This window comes from Haliaeetus leucocephalus, unplaced genomic scaffold (assembly GCF_000737465.1).
Source record: "Haliaeetus leucocephalus isolate CR32 unplaced genomic scaffold, Haliaeetus_leucocephalus-4.0 Scaffold848, whole genome shotgun sequence".
Taxonomy (NCBI): Eukaryota; Metazoa; Chordata; class Aves; order Accipitriformes; family Accipitridae; genus Haliaeetus; species Haliaeetus leucocephalus.
This window is the reverse complement of record NW_010973284.1, coordinates 1,449,742-1,474,770: the sequence shown is the minus strand read 5'-3', so window position 1 is coordinate 1,474,770 and position 25,029 is coordinate 1,449,742. Positions and strand designations below refer to the sequence as shown.

Below are 25,029 nucleotides of genomic sequence, written 5' to 3'. Positions count from 1 at the left end.
CTTGTGTGCTTTCCCCTGTGTAACAGGAGACCGTTAATGTGCACTACAGTTTCCAGAGGGAAGCTTTTTGAATTCTCCTTAAAGGGAAAACAAAAAAAAAAAAGTATGCAAAGAAGTAGTTTGAAAAAGCCTTGTGCAGAGTAACTTGTCGCAGTCGGCTGCCTAACACTCAGTTTGTTTTACTTTATCTGCTGCTTTCAAGCATTTGTGTGTGTGTGCATTTTTTACCATGCAATATTTTGTAAAGAGGGGAGGTGGAAAGTTCAGTCCGTTACAAAGCAAGTCGATTACTGTAAAAGCCTGGAACGGTGCGGTAGTGTCGTGGTGTAAAATCATCACGTGTGAGAGGAGCGTGTTTTGCGAGGTGCTGCCTTTCATCGGAGACCCCGATCTAACTTTTCCCTCCGCTTGTTTACGTTAGAACAGGTTACCGGGCTGTGCTGACCTGGAGCCATGTGTTACAGATCCCACATAGTCTGGCTCTAGCTGCTTTTGGGCGCAATTAAAGTTTCAATAAAGTCCCAACGTGCTCCGTAGAACGAGTTAACTAGCATGTCATGGTCAGCCGGGCCAGACAACCTTTGACATCTTGAATCTATAAGAGGTATAGTGAGTTAGGAGGATGCACAATAGCCCATTGTGGCAGAAGATGCAAGTCCTGTTGTGAGGAAGAGAGTCCTCAAATCATTACTGCCCTCGTTAGCGTGTTGTCCGTTAGGGATTAATTCGTTAGCAGCGCATTTTTAGTTTTCTGTAATTATTATTCTTGTGGCAAGCGTGAATTCTTCCAGTGAGAGGAAAAGTTTGCTGCCAGGACAATGAATGTATTATCCGCTCCTAACTGGACCGTGAACCTCAGCTCGTTTCACATAGATATCAGTTAAAAAAGGACTGGCGAGTGGAATTACAAAACAAGGCATGATCACTTTCATTGTATGATACGCTGAAACAAGTCGGGGGCTTTCCCTCCCCCTCGCCGCCCCGGACCAATTTTGGTATCATTTGGAAAGTTTAAGACCTCTGAGGACTTGAAAGACTTTTAAAAGTGAGATCCGGAAGGTTTTTATTCTGCAGCTTGGTGGTGGCCATTGTGTATATCATGTGGCTTGTATTTAAAGGTGTTTGGGCTCGGGTTTTTCCGTTTTGTTTTGTCTAAACTCTTAATTTTTTAACTGTCTATTAGAGGTTTGCCAGCGGTTGCCAGTGAAATGTAACATGCAGCTTTTGGTTAATGGGAATAGGGAAGGCTAACCACTTTACTTATAGTACTGATTTTCCAATTAGACTTTCTGCCAGGGGAAGTTGGAGGGGGAAGGGGTATTTGCATGCACATAAACTGTTGATTATTCATGTGACTTTTTTCTAGCTTGTTAAACCCCTGTAAATAAGGCTATTGATTCTTAGTTATCGTTTTCAAAGCAAAGTTTTCAAGTACCTGTTTTAACCACACGATTTATATCATGCTGTGATTTTGCCTTATTCTAAGCCATTTGTGTATTTTCTTACCACTCCTCTTTTATTGTCTATCAGCTGCTTTTATGATGATGTACATCCATGTTTATTATTTAATAAGTATCCTCAAACATTATTAGGCAGTTATTATCACCCTATAGAAAGTGTCCGAGGAAGTTTCATTTCAGTCACATTTATTTCACAGATGTTTTAGTACTGTGAATATAATATGTAAAAATGCTGGAAACATTTAGTAATGCACTTGCCTAAAAATAAACAGTTTTATAACCACATATGCTGTTGTTTAGATTAAACATTGCAGAAAGTTCTCCTTAAACTTGAACGTCACACCATTTATTTTCTAAGAGAACAAAAAAAAAAAAAAAAAAATCACTAAAATAGCCTTTTTCTGTAGAAGTTGCGCTAGATGAAAGAGATGTTATTTTTAACTGAAATGAATAATTCAAGATCTTTACAATAGATGTGTTAATTGCAAATAATTTTCATACAAAGTTTCAATTATTGATGGAGTAATAAGCAGTTTTTCATACAGCCTGTGAATATAAAACATACAACAAAAAGTAGATATCTATTATTTTTTTTACCCCCAAACCTCATCACATTTGCCACATTCTTTTAATCAAAAGTAAGCTAGAGAGCAGATTTTAATGTTTTAAAGACAAGTAAAGCTTTTAAAATTACCTCATGCATCGTCTGGCTGCACAAAATCTCAGCTGCACAGTGCTAAACTTCGGTTTGGTACTGCCAGCATACAAAGAGATGAGTGAATACCCCTTGCACCCATATGGACTCAGCTGCCAGCACTGTGATATGCAATTTTGCTTTTTAATGAATCGTAAACAATTTGTGTGTCAAACGAGGGAGTTTGTTTTCTTTCTGGAGCAGGTTCTAAATCCATTTTAAGCTATAGCTGTGTACTGTACTGGAGTATTATGCCCAAATTTAAAGGTTCTGTGTCATTTTGATGAAAAGACCTGTTATAATGAAAGAAACGGCTTTATAAAAGGCTGGGTGTAGTAATCTCTCTCTCTTTCTTTCTTTCTTTCTTTCTCTCTCTCTCTGTGTCTCTCAACCTCACACTCTCCCTCTTTCACTCCAGTCTATAGCATGTTTATAGCTAGCTAGCTGGAGATAATGGAGATTGGTTGATTGCATGATTAGTAAAATGAATGGATTTTAGCATTGGGCAAAGCAGCTTGCATTTTTGAAAGGTGGCTTTAAAATGCAGAGTTCTAATTTTGACCTTATTTTCTTTCATAGATAATCTTTATTAATGCTCCTTTAATTCGTTTTTCCTCATCACAGCTAGTTTTTCTCTCCAGCCATCTGATGGAATGGCTAATATATTTTATGTTACTTGCCAAAATACCAAGAGGTCAAAGTAAAAGAAAAATATTATTTTTCTTTCTTGTAGACAGTTAGAAATGTTTCAAACTATTTCGGTAGAACCCACAGGATCTGTACATTTTAGCAATAATTGTATTTGTCACCACAGTTTTAAGGCAATCTTTTGATACCTAATCTATTTTTTTCTTATGCTTTAATCAAGTAAATGTAGAAACAGTATTATTTTGGCTATATTCTAATGTGACATTTTAACAGAAAATTTTCCCCCAAACGCTGTAAATTTGTTTAAGAAGGATTTATATATTTTATTAATATATATGTAATAGCAAATACTTTAACTGGTATAGCAGCCTGAAGATATGAGATGAATTAGTTTGTTGGAAAAATGATCATTATTTTGTAATCATTGGCACTTCTTATTTAAATTTGGTGCTGTCATAGAGACACTAAAGGGTTAGTTGTAGAAAAGTTTCAGTACTCTGTCTTGCATTTGTAACAAATATGTGCAGCTGTGCTACTTTTATAAACATTTATTTCAAGCTGATTATTTTTTTTAAATTATTTGCTCTAGCAAGCCAATATGATGTGACTATTATATGTGTTTAATAAGGGATTGTCTGCAAAATTCCTTTGCACGGGGTTATTGAAATACACGTGCAGCGAAGGTATATACTGGAGGAAAATTCTCAATGACAATACAAACCTAAAGACCCTGGGCCAAATTCTGCTCAAGGTTTACACTGCCATCAGCCTGGAGTCACTGCATTAAGAGGAGTGGAGCGACTCCAGGTTTACTTACCTGAGTGACTGAGAGCCAACTTTGACCCTCATAATTTGAGTTATCACATTGCAAACAGTTTCAAAACCCAAACTGTTCTCTTTGTGAAATATCTGAAGAAAAAAGCCTCATTAATAAATAAGAAGCCATTTCAAATGACTCCATGTATGAGTTAGCATGCAAACTGCTGTTACTGAATACGACAGTTAAAGCAGATCTTCCAGTCACTTTCTGAAAGAACTGTTTTCTAGTTTTATTATCCAGCTATCGATCCATAGTTCAGTGTATATGCCTTTATTTTCTTTAGGTGCTGTAAGTTAAAAGGGAATTTATTAAAGATAGTAGGACTGGACTTGGAAATTGTCATTTTGTTACTTTAAAGGTTTTTAAGTCAACATCATTTTTTCACTGAAGCTCTTGGTAGATACTTTTTTCATACCTCTGTGCTCCATTTTTTCAGAGGAGTAGCTGAAATTACTCAGGTAATTTATGCAGTAAAAAAAAATATGAAAATTTCAAAACGTTACTAGCATTTCCATCAATTAAGAATTAATAGAGTCCTCACTATATGAGATTAAAAATAATGGCACATCTAATAAATATTTAATTTCATCATATGGAAGGCTAATTATCACTACCGAAGCTAAAAAAGTCAGAAGCATGAAACGCTCAAAAGTAGTATTTCTCATTGAAATCACTGAGCGTATCTATACATATGTGCATATGCATACTCTCATCTAAGTTTATCATGGTAATCCCCACATGCTGTTGAACCATACGTGGCTTTGCTGATTTGTGCTTCCTACTTATAACTTACTGTATATCAGAAAGCATACATGTATTAATAATTACCCTGCTCCTGCTTCTATAAAAATAACAAAGTGTGAACAGTGTAACATTGCAGCATGGATTTTCTTTGTTTTATATAGTAACTCTCACATGTTCATACACTGCTCAGCTGCTGTATAAATGTTTTTAATAAAATTATTCCTTCTCTGAGTTGCTAAATTCCATATATAACTTAAAGACGTGTATTCAGTGCATCGTTACACATACTTTATAGCATCATCATTTTCTATACGTGGTCTCCTTTTGCCTACAAGTATTTGCCCTAGCTGTTTTTTACTCTTTTCCTTCACCTGTCCTGAATATTACCATGAATGTTTCTAATTTAAAGCCAGAGGAGTCAGTGGCTGATTAGAAGACAGGAAATTGGAGGATTAAACTGTCTGGTTGAACTTCCTTTACTTATCAGTACCATGTAACTTACACTGGATTATAAACTCATTGGGACAATTTCTACAATGTATCAGTACTTCTGTTTTCTTAGTCTTTATTTTTCTGCAGAAAATATGGAAAATGAGGAAAATGGGTAGTTTGTGGCTAAAACCCAATACTTTTTAATAACACTGAAGCACTGGACGTTTAAATTAAATTTGTATAAATGTCTTCAGATACAAGAATTCCTTCAATTTTAAATCATGCAGTTCTATGATATATATTTTAAATTAACTTCAGTATGTAAACAACCAAGCAACAGATACTTTCAGGGAGGGGGAGGGAAATGACATCATTTTAGTAAGAGGAGAATGCGCCTTGTTAACCCTTGTCCAACCCTCTTCCCCTCAGAAACTTTCGCATTTGTTGTAACAGGATGGCGTAGCTGTAGGACACCCTGAGGAAGGACTAGAGAGAAAAGCCAGTTTATCCAAAAAAAACTTTGTCTGGACTCCCAGTGCTACTCTGAGCCAGGAGCCGGAGATTTGGCATCCTCGCACGGCGTTTACTGGGGGAGAGGGATGGTGTGTAGATAGCTGGTTAACCAGGAGGCGAATGAAGAGCGCAGCTTTGTACCCTTAAGGGCCAGCTCATTCTTTCTCTTGATGCCCATGTATTATTTCCAGAGCTTGTTGTGGCCCCTGGTTATGAAATCATTGTGATAGTTGGGAAAAGCAAGTAATAGTATGATCTGGAGGACCTATCTTGTGAAGGATAAATAGGAGGACTTCTAACGTCAGTCTGTGCTATACCTAATGTGTTTCTGTGCTACCACTCACTATTCACCATCATTTAATTTTACGCACTAGATTGAGATCTGAAGGTGTCAAAACTGTATTGAATACCAGGTCATGCAGGAAAACTGAAAAAGATAGACACTACCTGAAAGGTCTAACACCTTGATCTGAATCCAAAGGCTGCAAGACTAATCATATACTACTCCAGTTTAAACACCAGGACTGGATCTTTAAATTGATCGGGATGCTTGTGATGGTTTCCAGCAGTCTGATGCTGCTACATTAGGCAAGCCCTCCACTAATAGTAGGAGTAATCAAAAATGGAGATGAAAATAAAAGAATATTCTGAAACTTTTTTGCTGGCAAAGTCCCAGCAGCTTCCATACAAACAAAAAAACAATCTGAAACTTTTTATAAGTAAGGCAGTAAATATTTGTTTTCCCTACCTTCATATGAAAGAAAAAAAGGTAACATTTTTTGGTTTATCGAAAGGTTCCCCATGTTTTAATCCCAGCGTGAAAAGGATCTTGCTGTGCTGCTAGAAGCATGCTTCACTCCTCTCCCTCAGATGTGGTCACTGACACTGATTAATATTTAAAGATGATTTTGGGATGAATCAAGTTGTTTCTTTGTTGATATTTGAAGATAAATGTGCTAGTTCATAATAGCATATTTTGGATTGATAATATCTTTGTTATTTCCATTAATGTCACTAGGAACTTCTCTTTCACAAGTATTGCAGGTAATAATTGCACAACTCGTTGCAAATGCTGGAGCTCTTTGTACATGTACATACACACACTTTACATATGCAATACACTTGTACTTCATCCATCCACAAAAAGCAGAGGCCCTGCCACACTCCCAAGAAATCCAACTGATCTCGAGGCAGCAGGAGCCAGTCTGATTGAGGTGTCTTCGGAGCAGGCGCTGTACAAGCCTGCAATGGCTCTTTTGCGCAAAGGGTTTAGAACTTACGTTCACTGTGATGAAGATCTCTGGATCTATTTTCCATAGAGTAGATTATTGAAGAGTAGTTCTTAATAAGATAAAAATCATTAGAACAGATTAAATAGATGTGTTGGCTAATGGAGTGAGATTCAAAATATTTTGCCTGTATGAGCATGTCTGTTGTTCTTTGGTGGTTTTTTTTTTTCAGAGGCTGTGAAACGCAAAGTTAGCAATACAACTAGATATGGGTGGAAGTGTTGGATAGTACAGATGGCACTATAAGCTTGTAGACTTTTACTACCAATAATTGCAATGCCCTTGCTTTCAAAGGAGTGCAGGTTGCCCTTGATGTACGCAAACAGCCATATTAATTTCACAACCCAATTGGAATCACACACACGGATTGAGGTTGTCAATAGGAGCAGTGTGGAAATTAAGAGCACAAATAGTGCTCTCAAATAGGCCTTTCTGCTTTAAACGTGACTAACTCAAAAGACACAGGGCGTACGTGGTCACTAACAGAGTACTTCCATAACTGAGAGAGTTTGTGAGTAAATTAGAGGGGAGTTTTTCTTTTTTTTTTTTTTTTTTTAATCCAGAATTCAATTAGGCTGGAGAAAAATGGACCTGATTCTGCATGGAAATATGCTGATATTTATAAGTAGTTATCTTTACTCTAGTAAAGAAAATGGGAAGTTGAGCATGGCTTTTTGGTTTATGTCAAGGAAATATGAGGAGTATTCCAAAGTGACCCAAATTAATCTTTTATGTTCAAGAAGAAAGGAGAAAAACCGTCCCATTTGATTGTTCATTCAGTCAGCATTTATGTTTGCTCTTGGGAACAAATAGAAACAACATGCATGTGCATTTCTGTTTGCAAGTATTTTTTTTACTAGAAATTTTCTTTTGTGATGCTGTTTGAAAGAATAGCTTAAGAAGAATAGGCTAAACACGGGTTATTTAGGGCAGTGACTGAAAGGTAAATCACCCAGGTTTTTACAAGAGCGCAAACAGAACAAGTTTTCAAGGATTGTAAGCTAACACAAGTAAAACTCAAATTTACTCGTGATCTGCTGCTAATGAGGACTTACAGTTTAGAGAAATTGCAATGTATATAAGCATTGCATTAGGACTTGTTGCTTCCTCTCCTTTTATCTTGATTTCCTAAGGAAATGAGGCTTAAAAGATCAGCTGTCTGTCTGCCATGCGCAATGAAGGAAACTGTGGCATAAGACATTATTTAACACATCCAAGGAATTCCCTCATGTTCAAAAATCAATGAATAATTCTTAAACAATTTAAAGTAGTAACTTTCTTACAGATTATAATTCTCTCAGCTGATTTTATAGGATACAACTTTTCACTATGGAGGTAAGTAGAGTTGTTGAAACTTATATTTCTACGGACACCCATTCTTTTCATTCTTAATGAAGTTTTTTAAGAGTCTTCCACAGAGAAATGCGGAAAATACATTCCACAGAAGTACGTGGGCATGTAGGAAGAGAACATAGGCCTAAAATGATGGGAAGTCCTTAGTGAAGGCCTGGCTCTTGGCAAGCAATGACATTTGCTAATTTCTGATATAAGTTTGTGGAAAGAATAGAAAGAAAAGGAGTGACCGAAGCATGGGTATTCAGCACAGGCACTGCAAAGGAGACAGGAAGGAGGGCAGGCTTTGATAGGAGAATATGTTTTCTGGCAGTATGAAGAGCGGTGGCCAAGATAGCACACCTGAGTAGAGGCAGTGAATCACAAGATTTTTTTTTTTTTCTTCTTCTCCAAATCCCTCTTTGAAGTTGTTTCTTTTTCGTTACTTAAAATCCTGTTCAGTAACATATGGGCTACCAACTGCTCTGGTCCTCCAGTAACTGGACCACTGCACAGACAAATAACTTTGTGGGTTTATTTTCCTCTCTTCAGATGCAGAGGCATGGTTTGAATTGTAGATTAGTAGCTCATTTGCCCAAACTGTTCTGCACTGAGGCAACTCCATAGCAGGAAGCCAAAGAGCCATAGGACAACAGCAGTGGCCAAACAAAAAAAGGCTCCATGCCAGCACCAGGAGATGTCCCCCGTGATCAGCAGTGCAACCACTTTTGATTGCATCTGCTCAATTCCAAAATTTCAGGGAATATTTTAGGGAACTTTGCTGTAAACTCTGGTGAAAACCAAGAAAAGGAAAACAAACAAACAAGAGCAAAGACCAGGCTGACAACGTGCCCCTGTGGCACTAGGATTCAGAGAAGTCTGATGCTCCATTGTGCATCATGTCCCACAGCCATGATCCTGGTGTCTCCCACTTGCAACTTGATAAAGTCTGGGGCTTCACAGCACATTAACCTCAGGAGCTGCATGCTCTTATGGAACCGGTTGTTCCCATCTTTGAATGGTGCAGTCCACCTTTCTGTTACTTGTCCTAACACATCTGTTTTCAGATCTGCTCTGTGATCATGGAATTGATCCTGCATAAAAAACCAAGATCTTCATGATAGTGATATGCAGAGACACTGGGGGGGAGCACAAAACCTTAACTAAAAAATGTTTATCTAGTCAAAAAGTGAATGATTGGCTGCCTAAGAACAGAAGGATTGATGGGCTGGGAATTTTTATTTTCCCTTTCAACAGGATAAGGGGCTGGAGACAAAATGAGTGGAAGTTGTACCCTGAAAAACAGTGTGAGACGAGGCCTTCTGGAATATGAAAAATAAACAGACCGATAAGGGTGGAATGACAGAGCTGCAGAGTTTTGAGGATGGTGACAATTTCAGTTTGATGCAAACATCTGTTCATGTGCTTTGGATTGAAATAATCAAACACCTGCACTTCCATGTATGTGTTCATGCTTGCAAATTTCTTTGTTCTAACGAGTTTTCTGGGTGCACACCCCAGGATGGGTGTGCACGAGGATGGCGTAGAGTTGTTATTTGTATGCTGTAGGTGTTTTCACCTGCAAAATGCAGGTGCCTGCTTAAACATGTGTTCTTACAAGCAGATATGCAGTGCATTTCCCTTGGTTTCTGTAGGTGTCTGCCAAATCTATCACTTTAATTTCTTTATGTCTCACCCTCCCCATCTATGGAGTAGAATAATAAAACTCACTTACCTCAAAAAGGTTGTTAGATGTTAATTAATGGGTTTCCATCAGTATTTGAAGACAGATGCTATAATTGCAGTACATTATTTTATAAGAAAAGTTACTTAGGAGTATAAGCTTTTGCAGAATTAGGGAACTAAAGACAGGAAAGACCTAATGGGTTGTGGAGTCTTTCCATCTACCAGCAGTCTGTTTTTTACTGTTTATTTATTGCTGACTTTTATTTTGCCTTTAAGCCAAACACTATGGGTTACTCGTATAGCATATGCTTCTTCACTCTGCACACAAATAAAAGCAGTGATCTCAAAATCAAGATAATATTATAATAAAACTTGACTGAGGATGCCTGAAGTGGTACGTATGCTCACACTGTGTAAGACACAGAGATCTCTGTGCATGCCACTTTCATATTAAGTAGGAGTTTGGTAAATTGAGTGGATTACTGGGATTTCATTAAAAATTAAATGTACAATTATTTAGATGAATTTTTCACATATGCTTGTGGGCAAACAATTTTTGATTAGTTGTTGACATATAGTACACACAGTGTGTGTGTGTGTGCGTGTGCACATGTATATTTACATGCACGATATATAAATAAAATACAGACAGTCACATAGTGTTAGGGAAGTCCACTGGTAGTCATTAATTTGGGAAGTTTTATATAGGATGGAAAGAATGATCTTCCTCAGACTGAAAAATTGTTTTCACTACATCACATTAAGACTTACTTATCTAATAAGCAGTATAAGAACTCAAGACCAAGCACAGTTCATCCCAGCTCTCTGCTCATTTTATCTAACTCTTCAGAGAAGTTTCTCTTCCAAATGATGCCATGGAAGTAAAGCCATGCAATGCCTTTTTCAGCAGTGCCTGTCACTGGCCTGGGGTTGTGGAATTTACATCAGTGGAAGGAACTTTCTCAGTTTGATTTTAATTAGAAATCAGGTGGTAAAGCTGGGGGAAAGATTTGTAAAGATCTGAAGTGTCTGAAGAGGAGCGGCTTGAATAACACTGTATTAGTCATGAGGCAAGGAAGGAAGAATGTTGTCATGATTTGAAAGTAACATTGTTCAGTAAACGAAGATGTGTGAAGCACTTGCTAAACTAAATTAGTTCCGAGGTTTGGTGCACATTTGTGTAATTCTGTTCATTGAAGCTTTGAACAATTGTGAAGGAAAAAACAGAAACACATCTATTAAGAAAAAAATGCTGGAATTGCTTTCTGGTGGTGTTTATCTGCAGCAATTCAGCTGCCATTTATCATATTTCAGACAGAATAATTAATTGGCACAAATAAATAAATACAAATAATACAGTGTAATTCTACTCTGAATTTTATTTTGCAGTGCCGATCTAATGAAGACTTTGCTTTCCCTCACACAAACAGAAGTTGTAGAGAAGTTTTAGGACCCTGTGTCTCCTAAATTTTCTACAGTGACTGTTCCTCAATAGATGACCTTTTTCTAATGCATGAATTTGGTGTGCAGAAGGGGTAAATCTTGTGGTTTGACTGTACCCTGTAGAATATCATTGAGTAAGTGTAGCCATATACTTTTTATTGTATTATCTTGTGATTGATTTTTCAAAGAGTTGGTGCTCCCACCTCTTTGTGGGGAGGGGGGACGCGGTCCGCACTCTCAGGTCATGTTCTCAAGTCCTTTAACGCACCTCTGACATTTACCCGTCTATTCGGGACCTTTACCTTTGTGCTATTATACTTGTTGCTGTCTTACTCGGTTAAGAAGTACAAATAGCCCCAGCATTGCCAGCTGCAGTCCCAGGCTGGATCATTACTCCAGATTTGAGGTTAATCAACTGCAAATTCCATTAGCTTCATACAGAGTGAAAATAAAGAACAGACGGTCTCGCATGTGAGCCAGAAGTCAGGTGCAGCACAATACGGCCAGCCTTCAGGTAGAGGGATTTTTTTCCCTTCAGCTAACATCTCTGAGATAAGACCAAAGGATCAGATCAAAAAAGATTTTCATGAAAGTTTTATAGACTCCCATCCTTTTTTTTTTTTTCTTTTTTTTTCCTTTTCTCTCAACTTCTGATGGCAAATGTTAGTTCTTTATTTGATTTTGGTGTGGGTTTTACCCCTTTTTCTCCTGAACACTATGGAAAGTCATTGCTGAGAATTATATTCTCAGACTTCTTATGTTCTTTAGCTACTTGTTGATTGTGCCAGCAACTTGCTTTATTGCTCAAGGAAGTCTTGTGTTGATGTTTGGGGGGGGGGGCAGGGAATATGGGGCCAGTTTGCTATTGAAGACCCATTTACTAAGATCCCAAACTTGCAAGTGCTGACATACACATGCACCTTGTGAGTTCTGCCATTGATTTCGATAGGACTCACAATATCAAAGCTAGACACACAGGAGAGCAGTAGTAGGAACCAGGCCTAGACGCTTCCCTGCTGCTTTTATTCTGTGCACTGTCTCCCCCCCATGCCCCTCAGATAGTGGTTTTGCTTGTCATTGGTAGTTTTCTCATGAGTGCCTTTAAAATCTGTTTAATCTTCCTCTTCTTTTTGTGTGTACTACAGGCAATCAATATTTATAGAAATTTGAAAAAAAAAGTAATCTGCAGTTGTCTGAAAAGAATGCCTCTGATATATCTCGATTCTCTAAAGCAAAAGCTTTTCTGTCAAATGGAAAGAACTACAGGAAAGTCAGGTCTGTGGCCAGAAGTTGAGATACTGCTGCACACAGAGCGCACTGCACTTTCCAGACTGAGTTCTGAAAATTTACGTTAGCATGGTGTTTGCCAAACAACGTGAATTTTGCGTGCTGCGGCTTTTCCCTTTTCTTTGCATCTTTATCTCTTCGTCCGGTTTTGGTGGGGAAGGGAGGTGCCTCTGTGTGTGTGTGTATATCTCCCTATATACATATGTTAGATTATCACTGGCATGCCATTACAAAAGGTTAGGGAAAATATTGCTGCCAACAGAACTAAAGATTAAATAATCCAATCTCTGGGAACTGTAAACTAACAATCACTATCAAATGGGCCCTTTCTAATCATAGTTTGTGGTGGAATGAAAGATGCAATTGTCTGGAATTGATGAATATGGGATCCATGCTGGCTTCAGGGTCAAAGGTGACTTCATGCAAAGGTCCCTTTCTCTCTGGCACTGCTTCCTTTGTATAGCATAGCTTGGCAGCTATCTCTTTGCACTTCGGCTACCTGCCAATGCAGCTGGTACTGTGCAACTGTCTGGTACAGACTACAAAGCATCACTCAGCAACCAGCAGCTCCGCATGGGGCCCCTTTTCTAGGATGACAAAGAAAGATGGGCTATACATTCTGCCATCTATGCCCATTAAAAAGACTCTTAAATTGCATTACTACAAGTTATTGTTAATTATGTAGTAGTCACTGGATCTGTATGATCCTTTTAGGGGTTGATAATCTTTACTGTATGCTGGCAGTATAAGTAATCAAGAGGGAAAAATCAGTATTTTGTTGGGTAAAAAGTAAGTACTAACGTGGTAAGTTGCTCATGCATAGCCATATGAACGAAACCTTCATTTGGATTATGTACGCCACAGGTTTGTGGCATACGCAGGAAAAAAACTGATTGAACTAGACAAATTACTTGAGATGTTGTGTCCTTATAGTTTCAATATTCATGTTACAGTTAAGCTTGGGAAGTGTTTTTGTTGGTAAGCATTTATCCTGAAAGCTTGCTGGTTGTTAAAATGTGCCTTGAGCTGCAACAGAGAAGGAAGAAAACAAAGTTCTGGCTACATTAAAGTAAACAATTTCAGTTTAGAAATCATGAAATTAACTGGTGTTTAAGCGATGGGATTCTGATAATGAAAGTGGTATCACTGGCAGACTGACAGGACACTGATTATCTTGAATACTTTTTTCCCTTGGTAGTGCATTTTCTTCCTGTTCTTAGGAAATTGTTTGTAGTGTGTCCAACAAAAGGAAAATCTTTGTGCGTCCTAAAGCTGAGGTCCTGGTTGTCTCCTGAGGAATGGCCAAGCTACTTCTGTTCTTCAGTTCAGGCGTGATGAATTGTATTGCAACTAAATCTGCAGGCCTGATTCCAGTGGATATTTTCCAACTCCTGTAAATCCATCAGTGTTCACATAAAACTGGAAGAGCTAATCTGGGGCAAGTGAGATTGGATTCACCTTCAGTAAGACATATAGAAGACTTACTACATAGATCCAAGTTACTTCAACTTAAATATCTTGGGCCAAATGCTTATTTCCTGTCAACTGGCATAGTTCCCCTGAAGTTAATGGAGATGTACCGATTTACCCCTCCTGCATTTTCTGGGACTTGTTTTTCCCAGGATTTCAAGGAAAATTCTGTAAAGAAAATGGTGGGACTTGTTTACTCTTGACTGGTTTTTTTCCTCTTTTCTTTTTGCCTGCTTCCTCTGCACTATTTATGATCTTGCACTTGCCTCCTGTAGAGCTGGCAGGCATCCTAAGATGTACACCAAATTCTGGGAAGGAAACAACACCATTTCTGTATAGTACCACTGCGAGAGCTAGTCTGTTGAACCACTTTTATTTCCTCTTTTGTTCAAATTATACAAAAATCTGAGAGACACAAGATACGACAGGAGGAGACGAGAACCTTCAGTCTTCAGCTTCTCTCTTTCCTCCTTGCGTCTAATATTCCTTTTCTTGCCCTGTTCTGATATCGGCTATTTGAAATAGTTATATATAATTTAACATTATACAAAAGTATTGTCATATCAAACATAGTGAAATGGATTCCAAAAACACCATCTGGTATTTGGGAATGCACTGTGAGTTGGGAACGTGAGAAGAGATATTCTTTGCCACTTTGCTTGGGACCCAGCCATTAGCAGTGTAATTGCCAAGAAAAGGTGACAGGCTTCAGGCTTAATGCAAGTGGTTTTTTCTTTTAACTCTCTCTCTTCCCCAGCCTGTTAACTCTATGAGTCCTAAGCTAAATGCAAAAGGCACTGTAAGGGCAATGCAATGGCAAAAAAACAATAGGCTCCCTTAAATTAAAAGGCAGGGCAGAAAATGAAAACAGTCACTGGGCTCCTATAAGAAGACTAGAATAAGTGAAAGCAAAATAAGCTTGTTGAGAGGAGGAAAGAAAACAAGACATGTATGCTTTAAAGCTGCAGTGTGCTACACAGAATTGTTCTCTTAAGTAGTGGATTTGTAATGATTAGAGTTTCCCAAGCTTTATCCAAAAGCTCATTTCAAAGCCGTCATTACTTTCCTCTAATCCACCCAAAATTGCAAAACGCATATTGTGAAGGTCATCCATGACCATTCTAAACCTGGTTTATTTGATGTTATCTCACTTCTTTCTCCCTATCTCCATCTATTCCTTTAAGGGGGGGGAGGGGAGAGATAGGGTTTAATAAATTAAAATCTCAGATGGATTTCTATGGGAATATTATTCTGATGTGTAGGAATCCAAAGGGCATGCATAGTACAGCTTATATAATTTTGTGTTGCTAGCCTGTATGCTACCATTGGCAGGTGTAATTCTAACAAGTTTTGCCAATATTTCTCACCTGAGAACCAGATCAAACATGAGGGAGGTAAAAAATCAGAGATATTTGAACAAGGATCAAAGTCTCTGTATTACATGCAGGAAGGCAAATAAACTTTGCAGCAGAGGATGCAAACAAGTGAATAACACAGAAAGGTTTTAATCTTTATTGATTTCCATCTAACATTTGAAATACAGCCTTACATTAATTCTGAACTTAAAAAAAGGCCACATAGATTTTTTTCGGTATGTCAGAAACTGCGATGCTACGATAGATCTGCTATTAAATTACACAAAATAAAATGATTTCTGGTGGGTGTATCTAATGCTTGCCAAATTAGATGAAATGAAAGCTAACCCTCTTAGTCTAGCTGTTGTTTTTAAATATTTATGTCTTTAACAGACATTTGTGTGTGCCATGAGGGGGACTAGAAACTCCTTTGCTATCAGTCAGTTTATGTAGACATGCAAAATTCTTACAATCTCAGTACCAGACTCGCACAAAACGTTTGTCACCGCAAGTTCTTTCAATTTATTTGAAATAAGCTTGCCGATTCACCACGCTGCCGTTTTGGCTCCCGTTACTTATTTATTTACTGCGATTGCATTTCGCTGCAAATGAGTTCTGTACGCAAAATTTAGCCTACAAGGTGTAGCGCAGATTTTCAGCAAGGAGTTCAACCCTTCGGTGCAGAAAAGTTGGTGGCAGTCCCATGGGTGCCAGATTGCTTGAGGGACTGAGAGAGAAGCTGCGAGCCCAGAGCTTGCCCTCTCTGCCAGCGACCAGCCGTTGTGAAACTTTGCCCTGAAACAAACACCATAGAGCTGAGCCCCACCATGCATCTGAGTGGGAAAATAAGTGAAACATCACAAAAGGATCTTTCTGTTCTTTACGAGAGCTTGGGATTGGGGTGCAATTTTACTCCAGCCCTGCTCGACCTGACCTTCAGCGCTGTTTGCTTTCTAAAAGGCAGTGATGGTCTCTGATATGCCTCTCATTTAGTACCAAGTTTCTTGCTTTTGAAGCATGTCAGTCGAGGCAGTCCCCGATGCACTTAGTGTCCCAAACCCTCCTGACTAATAACCCAACCTGGGCAGCTCAGAAGAAAGATAAAGTTCTGATTTCTATCTTACAAAAACAAACACTCTTTTCAGGCAAAATCACTCTTCAACAGAGAGTGTTGTATTCTGAGTCTTGTTCAGTACCTGCTGCTCCAACAGCACTGGCTTTATGGAAGCGCAGCTTTCCTTGGGATGGAGCGGTGAGGGATGCATCCAACATGTAGAAGCACGGACGTTTTGTGTGTACAGAAACCGAGGCCACGCGATCAGTTAGGTGATAGAGGGACAGACCACACGTGGGATTCCTGATTCCCACTGAAAGAATCAAGAAACACAAAACTGTTTTGCAATTTAATTTCTGAAGGGGTGTATTCACCTATGAAAACTTTCATACAAGAGATAAAGATCTTCAATACAACTGAAATGCGATAATACTTTTTGCATTACAGTTCCTCCCGTAACAGAAATTGCACAAATTGTCTCCTTTTTTGACTGTGCTTTTCTTTGACCTTTTCCTATTGAATAATCTAAAGTTTCTAGAATGTATATTTTATTTAATGGGTTTAATCAACAACTACAATAACAAAGAATCTGCATCTTCATTCAGGAAGTTAATATTACAAAAGTGCCTTTTAAGCCTCTGTTGAGCAGCCACAGCCTCTGTGAACCAAAACCTGCTGCTATGATTAATAGCAGCAATACTTTCATTCAGTACAATTCATTCCCTATTCGTCCCCACTGCACAGCTTGGGGTACCTCGGGGACACCCTGGGTCTGTGCAAGCTGGAGCATCCCCTGCCTGGCTCCATCCCTGGGGCCCTGCAGCCAACAGCCAGGGATCTAAGTCCGGGCACACGGACGCTTTCTTGGGTGGTAAACTGCCAACTCCAGCAGCTTATAGCTTTTTATCACCTTAACAGGAATGTGCCACCCACAGCAATGCGGAATTATTAGATCTTTCTCAACATTTTTTTCCCTTCTGCATAGAGAGCTTTGCCTGTTTTTCCCTTCCCAGCCTATACCAGGCTGGGGTTTTGTTTTGCTCTCCGGTGACATGATGACAAACTGCAAATGAATAATCAGAAGTACTTAGAATTAAAATGGCAAAAATATTATTAGTTGCTGCCCCCCCACCCCTACTCCCGCACCGCTCTCCCGTTTTCCTCTCCCTCCCCTTTTGACGGCAGGCAGAAAATGCAGATGCCAAGGCAGCGGAAGATATTTTTAAGCAGGAGCATCTGGCTCCTTGGCAGACTCCACAGGCAGTTGGTTTGGTTGTTTTGGAGTTGCCTCTGGGTCTGTCACATGTTTTGGCATCTGACTGATTGTCTGGGCTGCCTCCTCTTATTGGACATATTTTTTCTTTGACTCACCTTTGATTCTGAATTGTCTCTTTATTTTCATTTGCCAGTGAACAGCAACTTCAGCTGATCCTGGGCTTGTTTATATAGAAATAGTCCCTGTCACTCCCCGCCTGTGGCTCATGGGAGCCTCCTCCCTGCCCGGTCCGTGCTACCAAAGGTGCTTGCTGTGAACGCTGCTTCCTTGGGATTCAGGTCAGGCTCCGAGCACTCCCTGGGAAGGAAACTATTCCAAGGAGGAGAATTTTCCCGCATCCAAATATACAGCCAAAAGCACAGAGACATTGTTCCTGATATATGCTGTACCTGTGTATGTTTTTTTTTAAATATATAAGATTATTATATTGGGGGGGAGGGTTTGTCTTAAAACAGTGTAGTTTTTTAAATAGATTTTTTGCAGAGTATGAAAAGCTATTTGAAATGACGGGTCTGTTCCCTGCCTGGAAGCCCACTGTTTGAAAAAAAAGTTAGATGCTTAGCAGTATTTGTTTCTGCGTTTTTTTAGCACGGTAAATCTTGGGCAAAGCTAGGTTTTCACTCAAAAAACTTTTTTTTCCCCCAAACATTGCGGCGAGCCAGTCTGGAAGCCTGTCCCTGTGACCTGCCCCAGCCCGTGGAGCCGACCCAGGGATTTTATGACTGCCAGGACAGCGAGGCTGGCAGAAACAGGTGGGCTCACAGCAGGGAGCAGCAGTGAAAGCCCCACCACAAGTTCTGCTGGGATTTTTTTAGGTGGCTAAACTAAATCTAATTAAACCAGAGCATGTTTAAATGAGCTTCAGTTAAAGTGCACTTTGTATAACTCCTCTATTTAATAATGGCAGCTCTCGTTTTTATTATTAGTGCTATCGTTTTTCTGTCTTTCCTGATATTCCCCGGGATTGAATGGATTATTTATCAGAAGTGTTGGGGTTGTGTTTATATTTCTAAAATGCTGTTTTGGAACTGTCCTGTGAACTAGTCCTTGCTGTGCTCAGGAGGAACCGTGGAGACTCAGAGTTGAGATGTAAATCTGTGCTTTCAAGCTAAAACAAGACCATATTCCATAGAGAAAGTGTTTTTCTTTTAAGGAGAAGGCAACTAGAAAGGGGAAAAAATGCTAGATTTAAATACATTTGTAGTTTTTTGAAGGTAACATCATTAAAAAAAAATTGTTTTTCACTAATTGACATAAAGAAGGCATCGTGTAACTTGTATGTTGTTTGGGATTTTTTCTTAATTACACTAAATCAAATTAAACTCAATCAGGAAAAGGGTAGGGAAAAACATAATATGACATTTTAAAACAAAACTCCCAGTATGTGTTTTTCATTGAAGTGAAAGTATTGCCTAAGAGAAAGTTTGTCTCTCACTGACCTGTCATTTTTGCCTTAGTCAGGTATGTGTTTGGAAGCCCTATGTCTATTATCACTGTAAATAGTAAGGATGTCAGAGGCTAGGGAACTGGCACATATGAAATAAAGCTATTTATTCCCAGGTCAGGACATTTTGGGCAGCTAGACTACATCCTTGTCTCTTCCTCCTACCTATATGCAGCAGGGAACTGCAGAGCAGCTCCAGAGTTACTCTCCAGGTACTTGGAGTTCACAAACACAGAGGAAGATGACTAGAAAGATTTTAAAACATGAGAGAAACTATATTTACAGTTACTTTTCTTGTGTGTGGAAAGGAAAAAATATTTTCAAACTAATTTTAAATCCTAAACCAATGACTAAAGGAGCAGGCAGATTAAAAAACATGCGTGTGAACACACACACTTGCACGCACACACACCTTACATAAAATTACTTTTACCATCTGATCCAGAGTCTTGGCATGACTGATTCCAGTAAAAGCCCCGGACCTCAGATCTGTACAAGAACATTAGTAAACATTTGCACTGAACACAATGTCACATACAAATTAAAGTGAGTTTCCAGCTCTCATGTTTGCAAAAGGAAGCCTGTGAGTACAGTAAATGCCTGTGTTCTGAAATCTTAAAAAGAAAATTACAATAAAACCAGCAAAACCTCCAATCTACACTGTGTTTTTAAAGTCATCTTGGTATTCTAGGGAATGTACATCATAAATTTTGAATAGATGGGATTAGCAATATCATGAAGGGGAATCCCAAAGGACCTATCTCCAGCAAGGAAGGAATCTTGTAAAAGACATTCACAATAAATCCTTTCATAGGCCTTGGCACTTGGATGTAACTCCATAGATTCCCTGTTAGGTTTTCCTATGAGGCAAAAAAAACAGGTCCTTTTGGGCTTTTGATTCCGTGAGTCAGTTTTGTGATCCGAAAGCACCATATGGGTGCTTTCACCTTTGTTTTTCAGCACCTGCAGCATTTGGCAGATACATGGCAAAGCAGAAGCAGCAGCACAAAACACGGTTTTACTGGGAGAGGGAGATGCAATTCTGAACTGTCTGTCCTCTTGGGGCAAGCAAATAGCAGAAAGCAGCTACAGTGCCGTGCCAAACTAGTCCTGTGGGATGATGTGGTTACAATAACTAATTTTTAGAATAGCCTTGTTCATGCTACTCTAAGTCTGTGCAGCCTCATCCAACAGGAGACTCAATTTTCAAGGGCACAGCTCTAAAAGTCCAAGATTGAAATGTTTGCACAAGAGTTACAGTCTTCAGACATATTGCAGTTAAAGTGAGGGGGCTTTTCTGTCCTGCCCATGAACAGTTAATAGAATAATAGGTAAGTCTTTAGGAGCTTAGCGATACTCTTTAAAATCCCTTGGATCTTTTAATGCTGTGGACGGATGGCACGCATTCACTGCAGCTGGCCAGACATGCTTCTCAAGGAGACACCTTTAGCACTTCTGACTTGGTCTCTTGGCTTCTGGTGAGCCAAGTCAACACACGTTTCACACTAAGGTAACTGTATTTCTCTTCTTATTGTTAAAAAAAAATCCTTGGTCAAAATCAAGGTGTTTCAACAAATCCTTACCTATCTAGTTGTCAGTGTTGCATTTTTCAGATTTCAGGAATCCTTCAGACCAGGTCCATCTGTCTTGCCGTGTCCTTTTCTGTGGTCTGTTTTATGACAACAATGGGCTGTGGGTCTCTATAAAACTGAATGAGGACTGCAAAATATATTGGGAAAAATCATGAAGTGGGCCACTTCCGCTTGGCAGGGAACGGCAGTCTTCAGTTTACCAATAGAGAAAAAGAGGTTAATTGATTTGTTCAGTATTGAACACTAGCCTGTACAAGGCCAAGACTCACTCCATCACCACATCAACCCTTTTGTAGACCCTTAAGCATCTGCAGACACACTGTAAAAAATGAATGATGATCTTGACTTCTCTTCCCACTTTGCCAAGATCCTTCCTATCATGAACTTCAGTGATTTGAGAAAGATGGTTCTTCTTTGTAGCTGAAGTAGGAAAGCGATTCATCTGGTTTCTCTCAACTCAAATGTGTAGCGAGGGAAAATATAAACCTGTTTAGAAATCACTTCTCACCGGAACACAAAGAGCTGGCTAAGGTCAGAGCTAGGACTAAACATTATCTCATAAATCCCTGGGAAGCTGTGGCCAGTTACGTTGGTGTCACCAACAGGCCCTGAGCATCTTGATGCTGCTTGGTAATGCAGGGAGTGAGGTGAAAATCAGCGACTAAGGAGTCTGAGTTTTGTAAACCTTTTTTCCACTTCAAATTGAAAGGTGCTGCTGTTCATGATCAGACTTTCCAAAACAAGGACATGGCTTGGCCACAGTTGAGATGGATTTAGTCTCCCAGAAAAGTTGTTTTCTCTGCTGCCATCTGACACAGGTGGAGCTAGTGCCAATGTAGTGAGCACAAATTACAGCCAACGTGATGTGGAATATCTTGTGCACGGACCTATGTAGCTGTGTAATTGCTTGGCATGTCTTTGGCCCTTCATTTGTCCCAAGTGATAGGTGTGCGAATGGGTTTATAGGAATAATAATTCTCAAACTTACAGCCAGCTCTTTTCCTCCCTCCATTACCCTGCTGGAAAAGATTTCACAGCTGTTTGCGTTTGTTGCAGAAGCCCGCAAAAGAGGTGAAGTTAATCAGAACTTTGGCTGTCACTCCGCTCCTAGCAGAGGTTTTTTGGAGCTGCGTTTCCGCATTCAGAGTAATAGAGCTTGCCTCACATTTAAAATGAAGTAAGATAAGAGTTGACCTGTGACAAAGAGAAAATAATGGCTTAAGATCTGGATCATCTGGAACCTAAACTGATCCACAGAAAATAATCCATGGACCAAAAAAAAAGAGAAGAAAATTGAAATCACATATGAACCAGAAATAATTCTCCTCCCACCTCTCAAGGTTCACATAGAAACGTGTGAAATTGAAAGGGCAAACCGTGGTATAAATTTTGCTCACCTGTTGTGACGCTGAGATCAGTGATACGCTGAGGTTATGGAAATGAATCCTGGGGATTCATTGCAGAGGATAGCAAGGAATATCAGGTGCTTTATGCATGAAGTTTAAATGAGTGTTTAAATATAACTCTGGAATGCAAAAGGAAGTTTAACTGTAAAATGTGAGAATGAGTATGTTCTTCTGATGTACCACACACTCACTTCCAGAGCATCAATCACTTTTTCTCTGCCTTCTTCATGAAATAGATCATATTTTCCTCTCCCATTCAGTCTTTTGATAAGGGATTTGTGCTTTGGCATCCTCCCCTAAGTACTGGGAGCCCCTCACAACAAGAGGAGAGCGCTGTGCTCCCTTTGTGTTTGCCCTGGGACAAGGCTCTCTCCTTCTGTGACGACTCAAGCAAGATGGAGTCAGGGGGTTGGCGAGCTCAGCAAGCCTAAACGCTGCTCTGTGGGTTTGGTTTTGTGGGTTTGTGTCTAATCTATGAACTTTATATCACTTAAGTGTAGATTCTCCCTGTGGTTTAGTACAAGCAGCCAAAGGTTGAATTCATACTGTGTTCTCACAGGTGAAACTTCGCTGACTTGTGCCAAGCAATATATTCTGCATGTTCCCAGTTTACATATTAAATCTATGGGGTAGAAGTGGGCAAAAAGTAGGAAATCTCCTATTACTTATGTACAGTGAGAAATAACATTCGGTGGGTGGATACAGTTTCTTACGGAAATGAGCTGTCTCTCCATTGAAGGAACATCTAAATAGAAGGGAATAGTTTGAAACATAAACTGAAATAGAAAAATTCACTTCCTGCTTTATTCCAGAAAATATCAGTGATATTCCCCAGACAGGACACGAATATGTTATCATTGATTTAAAATCATTTGCACACATAGATTTTGACCTTGCTGGAGTGCAGAATCTACAGTGAACTGTTTGTTCACAGAGATGGAAGAAAATAATTGAGGTTTTTTTCAGGGTGGGGAAAATGCTTTGTAAGCAACCAAGAAGTGTGTTTTGAAAGATGAAGGTGAGAAAGAGCAGGGAGTTGTCAGTATTGAGATACCCTAGTGTAATTTAAAAACAACGTTTCTATTGCAGCTCTTTACCCTTTAATATGTGAAAATAAACTCATTCTTGAATTTTGCAATGTTTCAGTGCTGCATACCCCCTTTTCTCCCTGCCCAGCATTACTAATGTCAGGGACTGTTCTTTGTACTGTATTTGTACAGCACCTATCACAGTAGGCTTCTGGTCCATTCCTCAGGCTCCTAAATGTTGTTGCAATAAATATAAATAACATCACTGAATTTCAGTATCAGTTGCAGAAGTATTTCCTCTTCCTGAGGAAAGAAGTGGACTCCTCTGGATTTAAAGAGCCAAGCTTTTATTTCCAGAAAGCAAAGCAAGTGGAAATGACAGTCTGCTTTTGGAGAACCCCACTGACCTGTAAGACCTTAGTTAATTTTGGCATAAAGTGAAATATTCATTGTTAGTGTGCTAATGTTCCATACAGAAAGCCAAAAATGAATGCTTGGGGACCAGCTAGGAAGTTAGAAGTGTAAAACCTTCTCTTCAATAAACACCTACCTTGGGAATTTTTGGTGAAAATGAAGGAGTGCAAACTGGGGAGACAGCGATTTATTTACCACTGCTCTGGTTCATGTGAGTTCAGTTCTTGCCTTTCACAGCAACTCTGGGGAACTCATTTAGTCTATTTATTCCTCACTTTACCCATATTTAAAACATCAGAGATAACACATTATCGCTCTGTAAGGATGCTGTGAAGGTAAAACTAGCGGGAAGAGCAGCAGATACAGTGGTGTGAGCAGGTCCACCTCTGGCTGGTGTACACTGATACGTGTTACAGCAGTATGCAAATGTGGCAGGCTGTAAGCTTCTTTAGGTAGTGACCCTTTCAGTATATTCGCATAATTGAGTTAAACTGAGAAAGTCAGTAAATTATATAGATGCTGTGCAATGTATTGGTGAAATTCTCTGAAATGCAGCTCAATGGTTGTAATAGAAAGTTGAGATTTTCCCATTTTCTTTGCGTGAGGGGAGTTAGGCAAGACTTAGAGACTTCAGTCAGACAAGGCTGAAAAGATTGTCCTTTGAAATGGACTATCCTAAAATCATGTTATGCCGTAACAGGATTATCCATGGAAAGACAGAGAATTGATACCTTCATCCTATAAAAAGACAGCCTTAAAATATCTCCTCTTGTTAAACTGCTAGCCATCTTTAGGGCAAAGAAGTGATGAGTCAGCTACTTCACAAATTTCTGTGGCTTTGTAGGAAGAAGCATATGCAAGACGTGGTGTGATGAGTTATAACACACCTTTGTCATGCTAGAACATTTCTGAGCTCCTTCTGTAGTAATTTGCTTTCATTTAAAGGCATGAGAGCCCAAGCAGCCCAGCTCAGCCAGCGCTATGGAAGTGACTGTGTCACTCCAGCTATGCCGTGCCTGCAGTCTGTGCTCCAGTGATTGATGGATCCTTGAGATCCATCGTGACCTTGCTATTTGTATCAATGGGCATCCTGTAGGAAACCCCAGGGCTTCTGTCACACTGACACCCTCACAAGCCCATCACAAGTTTCATGTTGCAAGTACTTTTCTTTGAAGCTGCAATTCCTCTTTATTTAGCCTTCTGCAAGTACAGTTGTTTTGTCCACCTTCGGTATTGCATCAGCAAATACATTGCTCTGCAATCTTAGCTGTTAGCACACCACGAGGCAGTGGAACAACAGGGCTTTGCAAATCAGCAACTGTATTTCTGGTCTCTTTTATCTGTTGTTGTTCTATTTCTGACCTTGATTATTACAAATTTATCTTCAATATACTCCCAACCTCTCTCCAGAATCACGGTGGTGATAATATCAGGTTTAGGGAAGCAGAAGAATCACTTACAGGGTTTCTTGCCTGAACTCTGGACACAGAACAACGTGTCTTGATGCAGTAAAAGTGGGACACTCCACTTAAAAGAGAGTTCAGGACAAGACAGAACAGATGGGAGCTTGTGTCCTAAACTCAAGCTGAGTATCACCGCTGTAAAGTAGGTTATGCCACCGAAAACTATGAAGAGGAGTGGC

At 39.4% G+C, this 25,029-nt stretch overlaps 1 protein-coding gene across 2 annotated transcripts in view; it reads left to right on the top strand.

Moving 5' to 3' along the window:
- The window catches only part of NFIA (nuclear factor I/A), a 355,589-nt gene that overhangs the window by 464 nt on the left and 330,096 nt on the right, over positions 1-25,029 (top strand). The window lies entirely within an intron of this gene.